Source organism: Hyla sarda, chromosome 1, assembly GCF_029499605.1.
Source record: "Hyla sarda isolate aHylSar1 chromosome 1, aHylSar1.hap1, whole genome shotgun sequence".
NCBI classification, from domain to species: domain Eukaryota; kingdom Metazoa; phylum Chordata; class Amphibia; order Anura; family Hylidae; genus Hyla; species Hyla sarda.
Window position 1 is genome coordinate 158,331,701 of NC_079189.1, and position 21,378 is coordinate 158,353,078.

Sequence of the window (21,378 nt, forward strand, 5' to 3'; positions counted from 1 at the left end):
CATCGTCCCCCGTTCTGCCCGACTTCCAGGGGCGGGCAGTGCGGGGGATCTGAACTTTCACCCCAGATCACTGTGATTGGTCCACAGGGACCAATCACAGTGATCGCTGACCAGGACCATCAATTGATGGTCCTGGGGGTGAAGTAGAAGTTGTCCCCTGCTGGAAACAGCGGGACTTCTGCCAGTTAACCCGTGCGATGCTGCGCATCGCCGGGTTAACTGCATGTCATTTATAAACGCCGGGATGCGCGAACGCACTGCACAACCCGGCGTTTATATATGACATTCTGCGGGAAGGGGTTAAAAAGAGGAAAGCGTGAAAACTATCCAATACAAATAGGTCATACAAACCTGACAATTTCAGTGGGATCAGCCGAATATGTTACTGTATGTGAATAGGGGACTGCTACCTGTCCTCTGATAACTGGGGAAAGAGACATACAAAACCAAAAAAGACAGGACAACACAATCCACAGTAAGGCTTGATTTACAGCATGTTTTTGCAATACAGATCCCATTATCAAGTTTTTGATAAAAAACGGATTCCTCAAAACCTGACTAAACTGTATCTAAATGTATATGGTTTGAAAAATTATGTCCGGTTGCATCCGTTTTTAAATGTGCACTGTCATGAAATAAAAAAATTGATATGTTGTAGTACTTAAGTATTACAACATATCTCTAATATACTTTAATTAAAAAAAGTGATTTTAAAACAGTTTAAAATCACTTTTAAATTCGGCCACTAGGGGTCGCCCTCCTAGTGGCCCAATGCATTCGGCAGTGACATCACTAATGAATTTCGACTCGTCGAAGCCTGGCAACGAGTCAGAATTCATTCACTGCGGTGCTCGCTCCCGCCTGTCAATCAGACAGGCAGGAGCGAGCGCTTTGATGGAAGAGGACGTGCGTAGGCTCCCTGGCCTCGCACGCCGGCCCCGGCTCCCGGCGACAGGTAAAATTCTCAATGTGACTGTTTTCAATGCTTATGCTTTTGCGGGGGGAGGGGAGGAGTGGTAGTGGGTTGAGCGGCACAGCGGGGCCAGGGGGGGTTGCGTGCTATACAGTATGCCTCCAGTTGTTTCCCCACTACAACTCCCAGCATGCCCTGACAGCCAATAGATGTCAGGGCAAGCTGGGAGTTGTAGTGGGGAAACCGCTGGAGGGACACTGAAGAGGTGAACTAAGGGGGGATGGGGAGGGAGTTGAGCGGCGCGACGGGGTCGGGGGGGGGGGGGTTTGCGGGCTGCGCGGCGGGAAGCGGGATGTGCGGCCATCACGGTGTTCACCTATACAGTATGCCTCCAGTTGTTTCCCCACTACAACTCCCAGCATGTCCTGACAGCCAATAGATGTCAGGGCAGGTTGGGAGTTGCAGTGGGGAAACAGCTGGAACTCCCAACGGGTGGAAGTGTCGGCCCCAGCAGGCATCAGTGACATGGTGCCTGCTGGGGAAGTCTGCCTGATAGTGAGCACACTACCAGGCAGACAAAAAGGCATTTTAAATATCTAAAAAAATAGATGGGTAATAGGCAGGGACAGAAAAAAAAAAAGTGATGGTGGGAGCTACCCTTTAAGTTTTCATTCCATTATTAATAAAGTTTCTCTTGTTTGATTGAAATTCCAAGAAAAAAACTGTGCAAAGTCAAAAACCATATGGTGAAAACCAGATGGAACCATATGCACATATGGTTCTGTACGGTTCCCATTGACTCCCATGTTAAAATAAAAGTATACGTTTCAATATGATTTTTTTACCCGGACCAAAAACCGTGGTAGGCTATGGTTTTGGGTACGGGGAATAAACTGACAAAATTGTACAGGGTACATCTTTTGGCATACGGTTTTCAATGAAGAGTCAATGCATACGGTTTTCAATATGGTTTTCAAATTTAAAACGTATATGGTAACTGTATTGCAAAAACGTGGTGTGAACCCAGCCTAACACTGAAACTTATGCTAACTTTACCAAACACAGACAGGACTGGGAAGAGATCCTGTCTTAACAACATCAATGGCACTGGTACCATGGATCCAGTAAATAATCATATGGCATTTTTTTTTTTTTCAGAGTTTTGTACATAGGGACAGATTCATTAAAAATTTACATTTGTAACCCACTGTTCATTTGAAAGATTGCCCTAAATACAAGTGGATATGCACCAACCAGAGTATGTCCCACATTAGTGTTAAAGGAGTACTCCGCTGCCTGACATCTTATCCGCATCTAAAGGATAGGGGATAAGATGTCTGATGGCGGAGGTCCTGCTGCTGGGGCCCTCGCAATCTCCCGCAGTTCCCGGCATTCTAAACAAACGCGGGGTTCCTGCTGCAGTGGTCGTGACCTCATGGCAACGCCCCCACTTGTGATCACGCCACGCCCCGTAGATTCATGTCTATAGGAGGAGGCGTGTCTGTTCAGAATGCTGGAGCACCGGAGTACCCTTTAAATAAGATATGCAGCTTAACTACTCTCCTGATGTGTCATAGATTCACATAAGATGCTCATCCTGGTGAAGGCTGCATTTTGAGATCACCATTGACTTAGTAATAAAAGGCCCTATAGAACTTAAAATTAAAGGTACTTCTCAGTGACTCCAGTTACTAGGTTTCATACATTTACACTAGAAGGGCCAGTGAGGTGCAGTAAAATGTTTGCAGTGAGGCAACTTTCCAGAGACCCCAGTGATTCCCCTATGAGGGAAAAATAAGCAGATGACTTATGCCAGTCATAAGCATTCCCAACACATCAAAGTTCCTACGGATGTAGAGATGTAGCTCAGCTCGTCTCCCTATAAGAGTAACATTGACAAATGCTGTTTATGTTGATAATGCCATATTATTACTGCAACTCAGGTGACAATGTGTTGCCCTCCACATAGCATATTTGTACCTTACTACTTTGTCTTGTGGAGGGTTTATATAGGGAAGTTAAAGGAAACATCCTCTTGTACTGTTCATCTACTTTACAGTTTTGTTCTTCAAACCATTACCTGCTCTTGTCCTTAGTCCAGTTATATAATTGGCTCCAAGTTATAGTTTACTTATACATTTCAAAGCAGGGAACCCTGGAACAAATAAGAAATGTAAAGGTCACAGTGGGTGAACACAATCTATTTGGTCACTTTTGCTTTTGTCACATCTATTTTAAACATGTCAAAACCCATAGGGAGGCCCAGATAATACTTGACAGCATAACACACAGCTGACACAAAAGCTCAAGTCTTCTTTCCACCTGGATGAATGGAATATAATTCCATATCTTTGTTAAATGTATTGATTGCATATTGTAATACATTGTGACTGGACTTGTAAAGGCCCCTTCACTTGTATAATGCATTACTACTTCTATTGTGTGAGCACAATCCAGGATGGGCCTGGGGTAATACTTTTTTTTATGGTAGTACAATTTGGTGTGTCCCTTCTGTAGTTCTGGATTCTCTATTTCACTGGATTCCCTTTCATACATGCTATGGGATTCTATAGAAACTGATAATATAAGCTAAAAGTCGCACTTATCTTCTTTAATTTTATGATTTGAACCTTTCAACCTGCTCATTTTCTTTTATTTTCTCCTGTTAATAATTGTAAGCATAGAGTTTTGACTGAAGAAAAGACACCACATAAATCCATCCCTGAAAATAATCTAAGAATATATATTCTCCCAGATGAAATAACTTCATTGTAGGTTCTGCAATAACTCATTTGATTAATTTTCTGGCTCCATAACGCTAGTTCTGTCATTTTCTTTTTCCGACAATTTAGGCTTTTCTTGACAAGACAACCCTCTGACTAGAGCATCCTATATGTGGCTCAGTGTTAGATCTTTTAGTCATATAGTGCAATACCTTTCTATTTTTCTACAGGCCTTTTTACACAAGCCAGTTATTGGGTGAATAAATATTCCTAGGAATGCTATTTCTGATCATCAGACCATGTGAAAAGGCAAGCAATCTACCGACATATGAGATATACTCATTCATTGGCTGCTCCTTCTATGGAAACATATGACCGATGTGGCCGATAATGATGAATTTAAAGGGCTGCAAGAATAATCCAGCAGTTGTTTGTGCACCCCTGCAGAATGGTTGATGGAGCCTCATGAAGACTCCGCAAATGTGCAACAACCACCAAGATAGGTGCTTGTTTCCTGCAGCCTGTAGGCCCATCTAAAATGAGGCCTAAGCCAGGTATTACCTAAATAAATTCACTTGAATCAAAATACAATCAAGACTATGACCATATGCCAAGCCGCACATTAAAAGGCCTTGTTTGGCAATATGCCCTAAAACATAGCATGTGAATTCAAGGGGTAAAGCACAAGCAGACAAATCACTACAGCAGCAACTTTTCAGCCAAGTTACGGGTCATTTCACTGGGAAGTGTCAATATGGCAGAATTTGTGCAGACGTAAAGAAAAAAAGTGCTGAAAGAGTAAATCCTGCAATCTGAGGAAGGGAGTTTTACCTCCCGAAAGGCTTCATTGCTGTTTTATTATTTTATTTGTATCAATTAACAATTGATACTGCATATCCTGACATCTTCTGAGGATTTATACAAGATCAGCACCTCTTCCAGCACTCGCTTTATTCTTTTCTTCTGCACAAATTCAGTACGCGTTACTTGCTGGAGATACCAGAAAAGTGACTGTTGGCCTGCAACTCTACTAACCTAACCCTACCCCTGGATATGGGGTAATTTGCACAACCTCAAGTGTCATAAAAGATGAGAGTCCATCTGCTTTTGGGGGCTTACGGACAAGGGCTTTAATACCTTTGCACACGGAATTATACAAGGCGCCATCCTCCTCTTTTTTTTTTTTTTACTCTTTGTATTTCTGTAATATGGCAGAATAACTGGGGGATGAGGCATTAATATGATGCTTCAAAATCCTGTATTGAAATAATCTTTCAGTAGGATTCTTTACCCACTGATGGGGCAAGGCCCTTAGTATAATTTTACAACAGAGAAGGCGTTGCTCACAAACTGAAGAAAAGTTGCACAGTTTCCTTTCTTGAAGAAGTTTTTCTTCTCCTCTGGTCTGACTCCAGGCAACAGTCATTGACTGTTACTACACAATCTGGGCTGGCACTTGGACCACTGCTCAGGGCTTACACTGTTCTGTCCTTCCACAGTCTGCCACTTTTTTACTGGTTAGTTGCCCACATCATACCCACACTTCTGCTGGGCCTCTCTATGTCTGTCTGTGCCCTTTACCCGGACCTTACTTTCACTTGAACGCACATAAAACACTTTCTACTTGTTTCTCCATACATGCACATCACATGTTCTATACTCTAAACAAAGTACCCTAACACTGCTACCTTTCCAAATTGGTCCCATGTCATCAAGAGTCACCTGACCCCCAAGTGGTATATGGGCACTGCACTACCTAACAGGGGCAGTGATGTGATATCTCAAGTGGGAACCTCTTGAGAGGGAACATTCCTGGCCATGTCAACACATACACACCTGGGCATCTCTGAAATACAATAACCATCATACAAAGTGCATGCAAACATTATACACAAATAGCATGAAGATCTTGAACATGAAAACTGTCAGAATGTTCACTTTAAGCCCATAAGAAACGCAATAACAGACAATACAGCTATACAAAAAAAAAGTTGCTGCCAACTGTTCCCAAAGGGCATATCTCCTCCACTCCTTACAGTAACATTACAGGTGGAAAATTATTGAAATGTGAATTGGAGTTTATGAAATAATTCTTTTTTTCTATACAGACACCCAGTGTTTTTTTATCCAGTTCTTTCAATGGATCTCCATACAGATCTTTAAAAAGCATCCCACTAATATCCTGGTTCCTAAAAAGAAGAAGTCGAATGGAAACCTGTTGTACTGCACCAACATCTTGTACTTGTACACACTGTACTGTCACTAGCAACTGTCTATGGTACTTCATATATTGCTAAGCATTTGCACCTACAGTTTTTATTTTCCATAGATATGAATCAATGCACATATGGAATAAATGTTTCTATAACTGTATGCTTAAAACAAAAGAGCATCCATATTAATAAGAGATAAATATTGGAGGCGAGGCAAGTGGATGGTCTCACTCCCAATGCGAGCACTCCATCACTCAGCGAGCTCACATCCAATTACAGGTTGATAATTAGGGCACTGGGTGTAATTAAGCGCTCCTCCATGTAGAATGATGCAGAAAGCGATGTAGTGCAATTCACTAAAATCCCAGCATGATTTGTGCCTCCATAGGGAACACCATGGTGAAGACTGATGTATGGCCAAGAAACATGATCCTGAAAGATAACTGTTTTATATGGTGATAGATCTGAAATAGCAGCATCTAGACAAATGAAATGGGTGTTGCAAAATGTTCCCCACTGAGTAAGTTTGCCTTTTTTTGCTTTTTTTTCTACCTTGTTTCAGGTCACAAATTTAACACGCCATACTTCCTCTGTGTGAGAAAAAAAATCAATTCCCCAAGGAAATCTAACAGTAATCTAGCCATTGTATAGAAAAATGCAAGTGCTGTGTTCCATTGTTATAGAAATTGTTTGCGCACAGTCTCTGTGTGAATTTTCCAGTCCTCTAGCTGCCATTTAGTGACACAGTTTTGGAGCTGTCTGTGCATTTATTCTGAACACATGGATAGCTTGTACCAGATGACACAGAGTTTACTACACCCAAGCATACAGGGGAATAAGACATTAATTAAGATACTTTATATAGGGCGGTCGGAGCGGTCTGGTCTGGAAAACAAAAGGCTAAGGATGAATCATTTGTGGGGGGTTCCAGAAAATAAAGGTATTAATGGTCTGGATTTACTGTCCTTAACACATAGAGAGGACATCTCTTTTATATTAGAGTGTCAGTGTTCAAGACTTGCCCAAGGGAAAAGACCAAAGACTGAGCTAAGGTGTACTTGAGAGCATATCAAATGGAATGTCTCATCTATACACATCATAATCGACCGTCCCTGTGTTTGAAATGGACACACAATAAAACATGAGACAATACATCTATCTATCTATAACCGCGTGCTGCAGCTTTCTCTTATGTTTGCTGTATATCCTGGTCTTGACTCTGGAGCTGGAACTGCGTGCACACACCGCATTGCTGCAAATTGCTGTGCTGCTCTCTTTTCTTCTACATATCTATCTATCTATCTATCTATCTATTTATCCATCCATATATCCTTTTGTTCTGATGTAGGATGATAGGTACTCTATAACACCCCTGTCAATGTCCAGGCTTTTGCAGTAAGGTATAGAAAACTACCGTAGATATCACATTAACACAAATCAGGCACTGTTCTAATTTTTTATATGGACCAATATAATAATGAGAACAGCATAGTGAAATTTTATATATGGACCAATATAATAATGAGAACAACATAATGAAATTCTGCATATTGTCTTGCAGTGTTGTATATCGAGAGCAGAAGCATGCTCTCATAGCGCCTGTGGCAGGGGTATAAGAATGTACTCTATCCCCTTCAGAGTTCAGTATGATGGCTGCTAGAAGGACGGTCATTCATTTAATTGGTACCTGTTACCCTCCTTTCCTAAGAAGCATTTCCTCATATAAATATCTATTTCACCCCATTCTTGCTTTCTTAAATCAGCAACTTCCCATTACCTGGTACCACTTACAAAAGTTTTTTTTCCCTATTTACTGTATGGTTGGTTCCTGGCCATGCTGGTTTGGGTGCCACAGACTGCATGAATGGTCTGTTCCGGAGGATAGAAAAGGGTTAACAGCCAACAAGGAGATGGAGGGTCGTGTGTACTGCTCATTGAGTACTGCGCTGTGAGGAGATGGAGTTGGTCCGTACTATTCAGGGGTGGCCAGCCCAACCAGAGTCTATTTATCCCAACCCTCTTTTCCTGTTTCTGCTGTTCAACTCAAAGGTATGGTACAGGACACATCTGCCCCACCTGTCCTTGTCTTCTTTTTAGTTGTTATTGTTGTTATTTGCACAAAGTGTATAGGAAAGAAGTGGCGAAAGCTGGACTTGCCCTTCGAGAAGTCCAGTGGCTGACACAGACCTTGTCCACCTTAGTTGTTGATCCACAGTTAAGCTATGGTTATTCAAGTTGTATCAAATCCTATATTGTTAATAAAAGATGTGACCTACCCCCACGTCCAGCAAGGGTTACACAGTTGTCATTGTATTTATTTGTGGGTGTTGGGAGGGCTCTGCTTTTTTGTCACTTAGGTAAGGGGTGAGTTTCATGCAGTCTTCCAGGACCTACAGCCTTATGAGTCTCTTGATCAAAGTGTCCTGTTGGTTGTAGATTAAATGCAGAACATTATGTAATGCATTAATCCCACCCCAAATGCTCTTTGGTCAACTACCTGCTCCAATTGTTTCCCATCCCAACCCCCAGCCATGACGGTATGTATTGAATACATATAGTAAACTGTTTGCTGTAGTGAGAGGTTGTTTATCTCTGTCAAAGTCAAGTTTTTGTTTTAAAGATTATGGGGGTTATTTATCAATAATGGTCTAGATCATTTTTGTTGTTTGTCTAGATGTGTTTTTTTGGGTGATGCTGCTCTAAATTTATCATATTGTCGCAGTGACCATGATGAATTTCTCGCAGATCTGCACCCAGATCATTATCTACCGCCACTTTCAGATCACATCTACCCTGCTTCTGAGGAGCTTGTTTTTCTATGTGTTTGGCTTTATTTGTATTAGTTTTAATTTTAAGGCAAATTGTTTCTAAAAGAAGGTCTGCAAAGAGAGTCTCTCGTTTGAATAGTGGTTTACCATGCTGCAGGCCAGGAAAAAAAAAATTATTGTTCGAGAGACAGAGGTTTTAGTTGTACAGATATTTTTTTCCTTATCTTTCACTTTTATTTATTTTGTTATCATCACTTTGTTGGATATTTTTTAAACTTGGGCACATCAAATTATTCAATTTTGGACATTGCTAAGAATCTTATTGTGTCTTATGTCCTTACCATTCCTTTTTTGTACATTAAAAAAATATATCTGATTGTTTCATATGGACTTTCCATTTTTTTAATAAAGTTTTTATCTTTAAACGTTCTTATTCTCTACCTTATTCTCCACCCCTATATATTTTGTCTTAACAACTAGCAATGCCCTAAAAAAGTGAAGGCCACATCTGCATTACATATCTCTTTTAAATGGCTTTCTTGCCATTAGCAGCTCCAAATTATGTTACTCCCTAGAAATTCTGTTATTCCCTAGAAAGACTAGGAAGAGTGTATCATTACTAGAATCTGGTACTGATTTTAATCATATAACAGATGATAGCAATACCATTTGATCCTAGTTTTATTATACATTTTCCTTTTTAATACCTAACATTACCTGCCTTACAAAAGGTTGAGAAGCTATTCTTTATCTTTCCCAGTTAGCCTGCAGAAGCTATAAGCTAAGTATAGTCTGCTGTATAGACTGCAGAAGCTGTTAGCAGAGTATAGACTTCTCTATAGACTGCAGAAGCTGTCAGCAGAGTATATATATCTTGCAGAAGCTGTCAGCAGAGTATATATATTGCAGAAGCTGTATGCAGAGTATAGACTGCTGTATAGACTGCAGAAGCTGTCAGCAGAGTATAGACTGCTGTATAGACTGCAAAAGCTGTTAGCAGAGTATATATATTGCTGAAGCTGTCAGCAGAGTATAGACTGCTGTATAGACTGCAGAAACTGTCAGCAGAATATAGACTGCTGTATAGACTGCAGAAGCTGTTAGCAGAGTATAGACTGCTCTATAGACTGCAGAAGCTGTCAGCAGAGTATATATATCTTGCAGAAGCTGTCAGCAGAGTATATATATTGCAGAAGCTATAAGCTAAGTATAGTCTGCTGTATAGACTGGAGAAGCTGTTAGCAGAGTATAGACTGCTGTATAGACTGCAGAAGCTGTCAGCAGAGTATAGACTGCTGTATAGACTGCAAAAGCTGTTAGCAGAGTATATATTGCAGAAGCTGCCAGCAGAGTATAGACTGCTGTATAGACTGCAGAAACTGTCAGCAGAGTATAGACTGCTGTATAGACTGCAGAAGCTGTTAGCAGAGTATATATGTTACAAACAACAACAAAAAACGTGGTCTCAAATGGCTGGAGGTGCTCAACCCCAAATGCAGTTGTGCATATATACTAGGGGAGCAGATCCTGCCCTTGTAGTCCGTTGCTAGGGGCGATCCCCAGCATAAAAATGCATACAATGGAGGATGCCTGCAGCGGACTACAAGTGCCACAATAGAATCCTACACCAAATAAACGGTGTGGATGTGTAACAATTAGAATAATACAATGCAGAAATGTAGGTGCACTACTGTGGTAGATGTATACAATGACATTGGCTAATCCCTCAACACTGATGTTAAAATTGAGACATTCGCCAGTGTATCCTTACATGAAGGAGACACCAGAGCCCGCACAACAACGCCAAGGTTCCTCATATGGCACGGGACCTAACGCTAACCTACCTGTGCGTAATAAGCAAAAACCAGGGGCCAGTGGGCAATTACAGCAGCACTAGGTCGACATGCAGCCTGCTCCCAGTTCCCTCCAGCGTGACTAAGCACACATACAATGGAAGGGGGGAGAGAGGCTACAAGCCACACCCAAGTTGGCTGATATAGGTGCATGGCCTCACCGGTGCAACCCTAATGCTGCCTGGAAAATGTTCAAGGCGCATTAACATATGGAGTCTACTCACCTCCACGTATAAATTTACAAACAACAACAAAAAACGTGGTCTCAAATGGCTGGAGGTTCTCAACCCCAAATGCAGTTGTGCATATATACTGGGGGAGCAGATCCTGCCCTTGTAGTCCGTTGCTAGGGGCGATCCCCAGCATAAAAATGCAAACAATGGAGGATGCCTGCAGCGGACTACAAGTGCCACAATAGAATCCTACACCAGATAAACGGTGTGGATGTGTAACAGGTAGGTTAGCGTTAGGTCCCGTGCCATCTGAGAAACCTTGGCGTTGGTGTGCGGGCTCTGGTGTGTCCTTCATATAAGGATACACTGGCGAATGTCTCAATTTTAACATCAGTGTTGAGGGATTAGCCAATGTCATTGTATACATCTACCACAGTAGTGCACCTACATTTCTGCATTGTATTAGAGTATATATGTTGCAGAAGCTGTCAGCAGAGTATAGACTGCTGTATAGACTGCAGAAGCTGTCAGCAGAGTATAGACTGCTATATAGACTGCAGAAGATGTCAGTATAAACTGCAATAATGACAACTGCGGTGCAGACACAGACTGCTTATCATTTGAAATCAGAACTGGTCTCTGCGAACAGCTCCTTCATTGAAATGCCCTGTAACAGTGCAGATCCTGTGAATTCAGTGCTAGGAACCATCTGTTCTTTTTTAGCATGCAGGACTGGGTATGGAAAAAGCAGGATTTTGGTTTCTATGTTACACTTTTCAGGAAAAAGGATTTTTTTTTATTAGGGATCCTATAGGACTTATGTATGCAGTAGTCCTGTACATTTCACATTCCAGCAGATACAAAACTGTTATACTTAGTGTGCTTTCTGACAGCTTGAGAAGCACAGCTTGGGGTGCACTGTCCTCATGATCAATTACAACGGGAAACTCAGCTTTTTCCCATGAATTTTCATTTAATAAAAAGGATTTATTTCTACCTACAACATATATGGAAAAACCTATAGGTTTGGGAGTTTATTTGGGTCAGTGCTTTTTTAGATGCATTTATTCTGCAGTCACCCTCTCAAATAAGAACAGTGAATATTTTGCTGACAGCTGTAACCCGTAATAAACCTTACACGTACATAGACAAACTCACATGGTGAGATTTCAACCTGGACACGTTTGCTTATTCTTAGCTCATCGATCTTGCTTGTTCCTCTCTGGGCCTATTATCAGGATCCCTAAGGAATTGCCAGCTGTATTATTCAAGTACATAAAGTCGTGTTCACATCGCATTTAGCGCCATTGTGTTAAATGATGTGTTAAATAGACTAATCATGAAAAGTTGGCTGTTTAGTAACTTTTGGGGAATGAGGGTGAATTCAGGTCTTGCTTTATTACTTATCGATATATATGAAAATATTCTACATCAAAGTATTTGAGCATAATTTAGGGTTAAAATTTTAGGGTTGCATTTTTCTTGCATTATAATAATAGAGTTGCTTTAACTGCAGTCCTATGTAAAAACAGAATATGAAGTCATAAAACTGTGATTTAGGTCTCATGCACAAGGCAATGCTTCTGTGTCTCTGAGATAATCCTCTCTGGAACAATATGCCATCTGAAAGAATAAGGCACAATTGTTTTCACACAATTCATTTTTGTTCATTTTTATAAATTCCAATTTCACTTTTTTTTTATCCCATATATCTGAAAAAACAAACAAACAAAAAAGAAACAAAAAAACAAACAAACAGCCACATCATGGGAGGTTAAAAGCATACAATGGTGTGTTAGTGCCACTTAGACTTCTATGGCTTTCCTATTAGGCTATGTTCACACAAAGTGCTGTTTATTAAGCCAAAAAAAAAACTGCCACTGTTTTATGACTCAAAAAAATAAATAAATAAAATAAAAAACACCCAAAATCTAAAACAGCTTGTAATACCTATTCAGTATAATTTTACAGATGTAATGTTATGGTAATAAAATATAAGTGCATCTGTAAACTGGAAAACGACCACCAAACGGCCAATATATGAGAAAGTATAGTAGCCATAGCTTCAGTTATTCACATTGGGGGAGATTTATCAAAACCTGTGCAGAGGAACAGTTGCCCAGTTGCCCATAGCAACCAATCAGCACACTGCTTTCCTTATTAACAAGGCCTCTGCAAAATGAAAGAAGCAATCTGATTGGTTGCTATGGGCAACTGGGCAACTTTTCCTCTGCACAGGTTTTGATAAATCTCCCCCATTGTGTTCCTTTTCTTCAGAAAAATGCTTGTTTATTGCAGCTTTGAGGTATCAAAGATACAGGGGGAGATTTATCAAAATTTGTTGAAAGGAAAAGTTGCCCATAGCAACCAATCAGATTGCTTCTTTCATTTTTAACAAGGCCTCTGCGAAATGAAAGAAGCGATCTGATTGGTCGCTATGGGCAACTTTTCCTTTGCACAGGTTTTGATAAATCTCTCCCCACAGCGTGCACAATTAAAGGTATGACTGGTATAATTTCTCTAAGAACGGTACAAGCTCATTCACATTACGGAATCCATCTCTAGCAGGAACTGCTTGGTAATGTGCCGTCACCATAGAAAGCAATGCATTTTGCATTCCGCCAAAAGAATGAACATGTACATTTTTTTCTGCGGAGTCTGTTGTCCGGAGTTTCTGCTGCAGAACATCATTGGTTTAACTAAATAACTAAATAACTAAATAACCCTAATTCTGATAATATTTCTGGGTACTGTAGTCCCCCCATTCCCCGTATTGCTCTGGTTGCCCGCCTTTGAACCCTCTCCAGCTCCACTATATCTTTCTTGTACACTGGTGCCCAGTGCTGTACACAGTATTCATTGTGTGGTCTGACTAGTGATTTGTACAGTGGTAGCATTATTTTGTCGTGGGCATCTATGCCCCTATTAATGAACCCCATGATTTTATTTGCCTTGACAGCACCTGCCCGACACTGGTCACTACAGCAAAATTTACTGTTAACTAAGACTCCTAAGTCGTTTTCCTGTCAGTCATCCCAATGTGCATTACCTTACATTTATCAGTGTTGAACCTCATGTGCCACTTCCCAGCCCAAACCTCCAACCTATCCAGATCCATTTGTAACAGTGCACTGTCCTCTATAGTGTTTACCGCTTTACAGAGTTTAGTATCATCTGCAAAGATTGCTACTTTACTATTCAACCCCTCTACAAGGTCATTAATGCATATATTAAATAGAATAGGACCCAAGACTGACCCCTGTGGTACCCCACTAGTAACAGTCACCCAATCAGAATAAGTACCATTAATAAGCACCCTCTGTTTCCTATCACTGAGCAAGTTACTTAACCACTTGCACACATTTTCCACCAACCCCATCCTTCTCATTTTATTCACCAATCTTTTATGTGACATCATATCAAATGCTTTGGAAAGATCCAGATATACGACATCCAGCGATTCCCTCTGGTCCAGTCTGGAGCTCACTTCCTCATAAAAGCTGATCAGGTTAATTTGACAGGACTGATCCCTCATAAAGCCATGCTGAAATGGGGTCATACATTTATTTTTATCAAGATACTCCAAAATAACATCTCTTTGAAAACCCTCAAACAATTTACATACAACGGAGGTTAAACTAACAGGTCGATAATTCCCGGGCTCACCTTTTCACCCCTTTTTAAATATAGGCACCACTTTTGCCATGCGCCAGTCCTGTGGAACCTTCCATGTCACTATACAGGATGGGCCATTTATATGGATACACCTTAATAAAATGGGAATGGTTGTGATATTAACTTCCTGTTTGTGGCACATTAGTATATGTGAGGGGGTAAACTTTTCAAGATGGGTGGTGACCATGGCGGCCATTTTGAAGTCGGACATTTTTTCAATGTGACACATCAAACTTATTGGGGATTTCACAAGAAAAACAATGATGTGCTTGGTTTTAACGTAACTTTATTCTTTCATGAGTTATTTACAAGTTTCTGACAACTTATAAAATGTGTTCAATGTGCTGCCCATTGTGTTGGATTGCCAATGCAACCCTCTTCTCCCACTCTTTACACACTGATAGCAACACCGCAGGAGAAATGCTAGAACAGGCTTCCAGTATCTCTAGTTTCAGGTGCTGCAGAATGGGCAAAACAAAAATTGGAACAGGACCCTCAGTTTACACAGACGATTTTGTTCAGTGATGAGGCAAACTTTTATGTGAATGGTGAAGTTAACAAACAAAACCACCGCTATTGATCTGACACTAACCCACATTGGATAGATCCCTCCAGGACTGTTGGAAAACAAAAATTTATGGTATGGTGTGGTATATGGGGTACAAAATAGTGGGGCCATTCTTCATCAATGGAAACCTCAAGGCCACTGGATATGCGAAATTGCTACACGATGATGTGTTTCCCTCTTTATGCACTGAAGCTGGCATGTTCCCTGAGTTTTTACAGCAAGATGGTGCACCACCACATTATGGGTTCCAGGTCCAAGCATTCCTAGATGAACAGTTTCCTGGAAAGTGGATTGGTCCTCGTGGGCCAGTTGAATGGCCCCCAATGTCTCCCGATCTGACCCCCTTAGACTTTTATCTTTGGAGTCATCTGAAGGCAATTGTCTATGCTGTAAAGATACTCCTGCGGTGTTGCTATCAGTGTGTGAAGAGTGAGAGAAGAGGGTTTCATGGACAATCCAACACAATGGGCAGCACATTGAACACATTTCAGAAACTTGTAACTAACTCATGAAAGAATAAAGTTATGTTGAAACCAAGCACATCATTGTTTTTCTTGTGAAATTCCCAATATGAATTGATGTGGCACATGACCCTCTTCCTATTGAAAAAACAAAAGTTGGATTCAAAATGGCCAACTTCAAAATGGCCACCATGGTCACCACCCATCTTGAAAAGTTTCCTCCCTCACATATACTAATGTGCCACAAACAGGAAGTTAATATCACCAACCATTCCCATTTTATTAAGGTGTATCCATATAAATGGCCCACCCTGTAGAGTCCCTGAATGTAAAAAATAGGGGTCTGTCTATTACATTACTTAATTCCTTTAGAACATGGGGGTGAATGCCATCTGGACCTGGCGATTTGTCTAATTAGATTTTTTGTATGCGACACTGTACTTCTTCCTGGGTTAGACAGGTGACCTGTGCTGGGGAGTTTACCTTATCTCGCTGTATTTCACTTGGCATTTCATTTTCCTCGGTGAATACAGTGGAGAAGAATTTGCTTAACCTGTTAACGACCATCGACGTCTATGCTCGTACATGTGCCGTAAACGGGTATGACGCGGGCTCCCGACTCGAGCCCACGTCATACCGGCCGGCCCACAGCTGATTCTTGTAGCTGGGGGCTGGCATTAATAGCTGACATGCGGCGATCGCCGCTGCCGGCTAGTAACCCTTTAGATCGTCACTGTCAAAGCTGACAGCGGCATCTAAAGGGGCCTTTATCCCATCCCTGGTGGTGTAGTGGGGTGGATCCCCCCCCCCGCAGTGTGATCGCTTTTCATACCATAAAAATAGAAATAAAAAGCGATCAAAAAGTCCGATCAAAACAAAAATGGTACCGATTAAAACTTCAGATCACCCCATAAGCAGAAAAATAAAAAGTTATAGGGGTCAGAAGAGGACAATTTTAAATGTATTAATTTTCGTGCATGTAGTTATGATTTTTTTCCAAAAGTACGACAAAATGAAACCTATATAAGTAGGGTATCATTTTAATTTTATAGACCTACAGAATAAAGAAAAAGTGTCATTTTCACCGAAAAATGTACTGCATAGAAACGGAAGCCCCCAAAATTTACAAAATGTTTTTAATTTTTTTTATTTTGTCGCACAATGATTTTTTTTCCCGTTTCGCTGTAGATTTTTGGATAAAATGACTGATGTCATTACAAAGTAGAAGGTGCAAAATTGAACAGGTTATGATTTTTAAAATGTAAGGAGGAAAAAACAAAAGTGCAAAAACAGAATAATGTTTGGTCCTTAAGGGGTTAATATATTTGCTTTTTCCTGATCCTCATTTAAAATTTCCTCCTCATCATTTTCTAAAAAGGGCCTACACTTTCATTTTTTGACCTTTTTGCTATTTATATAGTTAAATAACATTTTGGGGTTAGTTTTACTTTCTTTGGCAATGAGTATTTCTGTCTCTATATTTGCAACTTTTAGCTGTTTTTTTCTTACATAATTTACATTTTTCTCTATAGCTTTTTAATGCTTCTTCACTACCGTCCTGTTTTTGTAGTTTAAATGCTTTATTTTTGTCATTTATTGTCCCGTTAACATTTTTATTCATCCATATTGGTTTTCTTTTATTTCTGACGCTTTTATTCCCATAAGGTATATACCTCTCACAGTGAGAATTTAAGATATTCTTAAAAGTCCCCCATTTATAATCTTTATAATTGTGTTCAGTTTTCTTGTTTTTGAGGACATTATCCCATTTTATATTGTTAAGGGCTTCTCTGAATTGATCAAACTTTGCCTTCTTAAAGTTCATTGTTTTTGTGGCCCCTCAAAAGATTCCCTTATTGAAGAACATTTATAATGTATTATATTATGCTCACTATTTCCTAGGTGTCCTTCTACTTGCACATCAGTTACTCTATCAGGTCTGTTCATTTATATTAAGTCTAGTAGGGCGCCCCTTCTTGTCGGGCTCTGCACCATTTGGGACAGATAATTGTCTTTAGCTATAGTCAGAAACTTGTTTCCTTTATGAGATTCACCGGTCTCAGTCTCCCAGTTTATATCAGGACAGTTAAAGTCCCCCATTATTATCACCTCATTCTGATTTGCTGCCTTGTTTATTTGCCTCAGTAATTGATCTTCTGCCTCTTCCATTATGTTTGGTGGCTTATAGCAAACCCCTATCAGAATTTTTTTATTTTTATCTCCATATATTTCTACCCATAATGACTCCACATTATCGTTTCCCTCCTGTATATCCTCCCGTAGTGCGGCCTTCAGACTGGACTTTACATAAAGACAAACTCCTCCCCCTTTCTGTTTTGTCCTATCCTTCCTGAATAGATTATAACCCTGTATGTTGACTTCCCAGTCACAGCTATCGTCCAACCAAGTCTCTGTTATACCCACTATGTCATAATCCTCCTCAGACATCAACCACTCCAGTTCCTCTGTTTTATTGGACAGACTTCTGGCATTAGTCAACATGCAATTCAAAGGTGTATATTATTTCTTTCTATGAAGCCTATCCCTGTAAACTATTATAACCCCTCCCTCCGCTCCACCCCAGGTACATTAACCTTAAGGACCGAGTGCGTATCCATACGCCCGTGGGAAATCCGGTCCCCACCGCTAGCCGGTTGGGGACCGGAGCCGGATGCCTGCTGAAATCATTCAGCAGGCACCCCGGCACATCGCCCAGGGGGGTCCTGAGACCCCCCCATGTCAATTCAGACATGCGATTTTCTCCAATTCCAGGCTGATCGGGTCTCTGGTGACCCGATCACATGGAAAATAGGGCTGATCGGAGCTGTCAGCAACAGCCCCGATCAGCCTAAGGGATAGGAGTGAGGTCGCAGAGCTGCGATCTCCTCCTATCCCCTGCCATTAGTCAGAACGGAGTTCTGACCAATGGCAGCGCAAGACAGGGGGTTGCCACGGAAACCCCCTTGTTCTGCCCGCCCCTGGATGTCGAGTTGATCTGGGAAGAAGATGGAGGCCGTACCTGCAGGAGAAGATGCCTGGGGACCTGGGATCTTCGCTGGAGCCTGCTGGATCCTTGCTCAGGTAGGGAATCGACAGTGGGGGGGGGGGGGGGGGGAATTGATAGTGAAAGTAAAACGATCTTTACTGTGGCAACCACTAGGAAGGCAAAACTGCAACTCCCAGCATGCCCAGACAGCCAAAGGCTGTCTGGGCATGCTGGGAGTTGTACTTTTGCAACATCTGGAGGGTCACAGTTTGGAGACCACTGTTACAGTGGTGCCCAAACGGTAGCCCTCCAGATGTTGCCAAACTACAACTCTCAGCATGCCTCGACTGCCCAGGCATGCTGGGAGTTGTAGTTCTGTAACATCTGTCCCTTCAGATTTAGCAATTTTCATGACATTTTTGAAAATTGCTGCTCTACTTTGAAGCCCTCTAATTTTTTCAAAAAGTAAAAATATGTCCATTTTATGATGCCAACATAAAGTGGACATATTGTATTTGTGAAGAAAAATAAAATTTATTTGGAATATCCATTTTCCTTACAAGTAGAGAGCTTCAAATTTAGAAAAATGCAAAATTTTCAACATTTTCATGAAATTTTGGGATTTTTCACCAAAAAATTAGGCAATTAACGGCGAAAATTTACCACCAAAATAAAGTACAATATGTCACGAAAAAACTATCTCAGAATCAGAATATTCGGTAAAAGCGTTTTTGCGTTATTAATTCGTAAAGTGACGGTGGACAGAATTGCGAAAAAGGGCTCAGTCCTTAACCCCTTAAGGACCAATGACGTACCGGTACGTCATTGGTCCTGCTCTTCTGATATAACGCGGGGTTACACAGTAACCCCGCGTCATATCATGGCGGGCCCGGCGTCATAGTGAAGCCGGGACCCGCCTCTAATAGCGCGCAGCGCCGATCGCGGCGCCGCGCGCTATTAACCCTTTAGCCGCGCGCTCAAAGCTGAGCCGCGCGGCTAAAAGTGAAAGTGAAAGTTCCCGGCTAGCTCAGTCGGGCTGTTCGGGATAGCCGCGGCTAATCGCGGCATCCCGAACAGCTGACAGGACAGCGGGAGGGCCCCTTCCTGCCTCCTCGCTGTCCGATCGCCGAATGACTGCTCAGTGCCTGAGATCCAGGCATGAGCAGTCATGCGGCAGAATCGTTGATCACTGGTTTCTTATGAGAAACCAGTGATCAACATAGAAGATCAGTGTGTGCAGTGTTATAGGTCCCTATGGGACCTATAACACTGCAAAAAAAAAGTGAAAAAAAAAAGTGAATAAAGATCATTTAACTCCTCCCCTATTAAAAGTTTGAATCACCCCCCTTTTCCAATAAAAAAAAAAACACAGTGTAAATAAAAATAAAAATAAACATATGTGGTATCACCGCGTGTGGAAATGTCCGAATTATAAAAATATATCATTAATTAAACCGCTCGGTCAATGGCGTGCGCGCAAAAAAATGCCAAAGTCCAAAATAGTGCATTTTTGGTCACTTTTTATATCATTTAAAAATGAATAAAAAGTGATCAATAAGTCCTATCAATGCAAAAATGGTACCGTTAAAAACTTCAGATCACGGCGCAAAAAATGAGCCCTCATACCGCCCCATACACGGATAAATAAAAAAGTTATAGGGGTCAGAAGATGACAATTTTAAACGTATTAATTTTCCTGCATGTAGTTATGATTTTTTCCAAAAGTCCGACAAAATCAAACCTATATAAGTAGGGTATCATTTTAATCGTATGGACCTACAGAATACATATCAGGTGTCATTTTTACCGAAAAATGTACTACGTAGAAACGGAAGCCCCCAAAAGTTACAAAACAGCGTTTTTTTTTCAATTTTGTCGCACAATGATTTTTTTTCCCGCTTCACCATAGATTTTTGGGCAAAATGACTGACGTCATTACAAAGTAGAATTGGTGGCGCAAAAAATAAGCCATCATATGGATTTTTAGGTGTAAATTTGAAAGAGTTATGATTTTTTAAAGGCAAGGAGCAAAAAACGAAAATGCAAAAACGGAAAAACCTCCGGTCCTTAAGGGGTTAAAGGGGTATTCCAGGGAAAAACGTTTTTATATATTTCAACTGGCTCCAGAAAGTTAAACAGATTTGTAAATTACTTCTATTAAAAAATCTTAATCCTTTCAGTACTTATGAGCTTCTGAAGTTAAGGTTGTTCTTTTCTATCTAAGTAATCTCTGATGACACCTGTCTTGGGAACCGCCCAGTTTAGAAGAAAATTCCCATAGCAAACCTCTTCTAAACTGGGCGTTTCCCAAGACACGTGTCATCAGAGATTACTTAGACAGAAAAGAACAACCTTAACTTCAGAAGCTCATAAGTACTGAAAGGATTAAGATTTTTTAATAGAAGTAATTTATAAATCTGTTTAACTTTCTGGAGCCAGTTTATATATATAAAAAAGTTTTTTCCTGGATAACCCCTTTAAGGTGAAAAAGGGCTGCGTCCTTAAGGGGTCAATAAGTCCCCCCTCTCTATCTACACTATCTTTCACTCTATGTTGTAGGTTCCCTCCCCCCAGTCCCCAGTTTAAACACTCCTCCACCCTTCTAGCCAACTTCTCCCCAAGCACAGCAATGATGGATGCCCCCCTTTGTTTGTTGTTTGGTGGTCATTTCCTGGATGACAGATCCACTTTAAGCACAAGTTCCTTACTGGAACATTTTTCACAAATTTTTTGGTCAGTTTTCATCCCAAGAAACATTTGGTTTGCAAATTGCATAAAGTGTTTGCTGTAAAAAAAAAAAAAAATAATAATAATAATTGGCTGGAGAAAATTTAAAAAACAAACTCATAAGACCAAATGGCAGAAAAAAGGCTGACATTTTTAGCTTTTGTTTAATGACAACTTGCTGTATTCTTTAGGTTGAAAATATACCTAAAGGAACTGGAAGGTTGTACCAAGCTGTAATACGGTTGTGTGCGTGAGCACTAGTCAGACTCGTTTAAACTGTAAGTGCAAACTGACCTACTCAGCTCTGCTTCATCTGTC

At 40.8% G+C, this 21,378-nt stretch overlaps 2 long non-coding RNA genes across 2 annotated transcripts in view; one reads left to right on the plus strand and one right to left on the minus strand.

The window, feature by feature from the left end:
- The window catches only part of LOC130360728 (uncharacterized), a 99,267-nt gene that overhangs the window by 7,772 nt on the left and 70,117 nt on the right, over nt 1-21,378 (plus strand). The gene's annotated exons all lie outside the window — the stretch shown is intronic.
- The window catches only part of LOC130360731 (uncharacterized), a 168,796-nt gene continuing 148,552 nt past the window's right edge, over nt 1,135-21,378 (minus strand). Inside the window, exon 3 of the long non-coding RNA XR_008890776.1 lies at nt 1,135-3,068. This is a non-coding gene — a long non-coding RNA (uncharacterized LOC130360731). The remainder of the gene's footprint in view (nt 3,069-21,378) is intronic.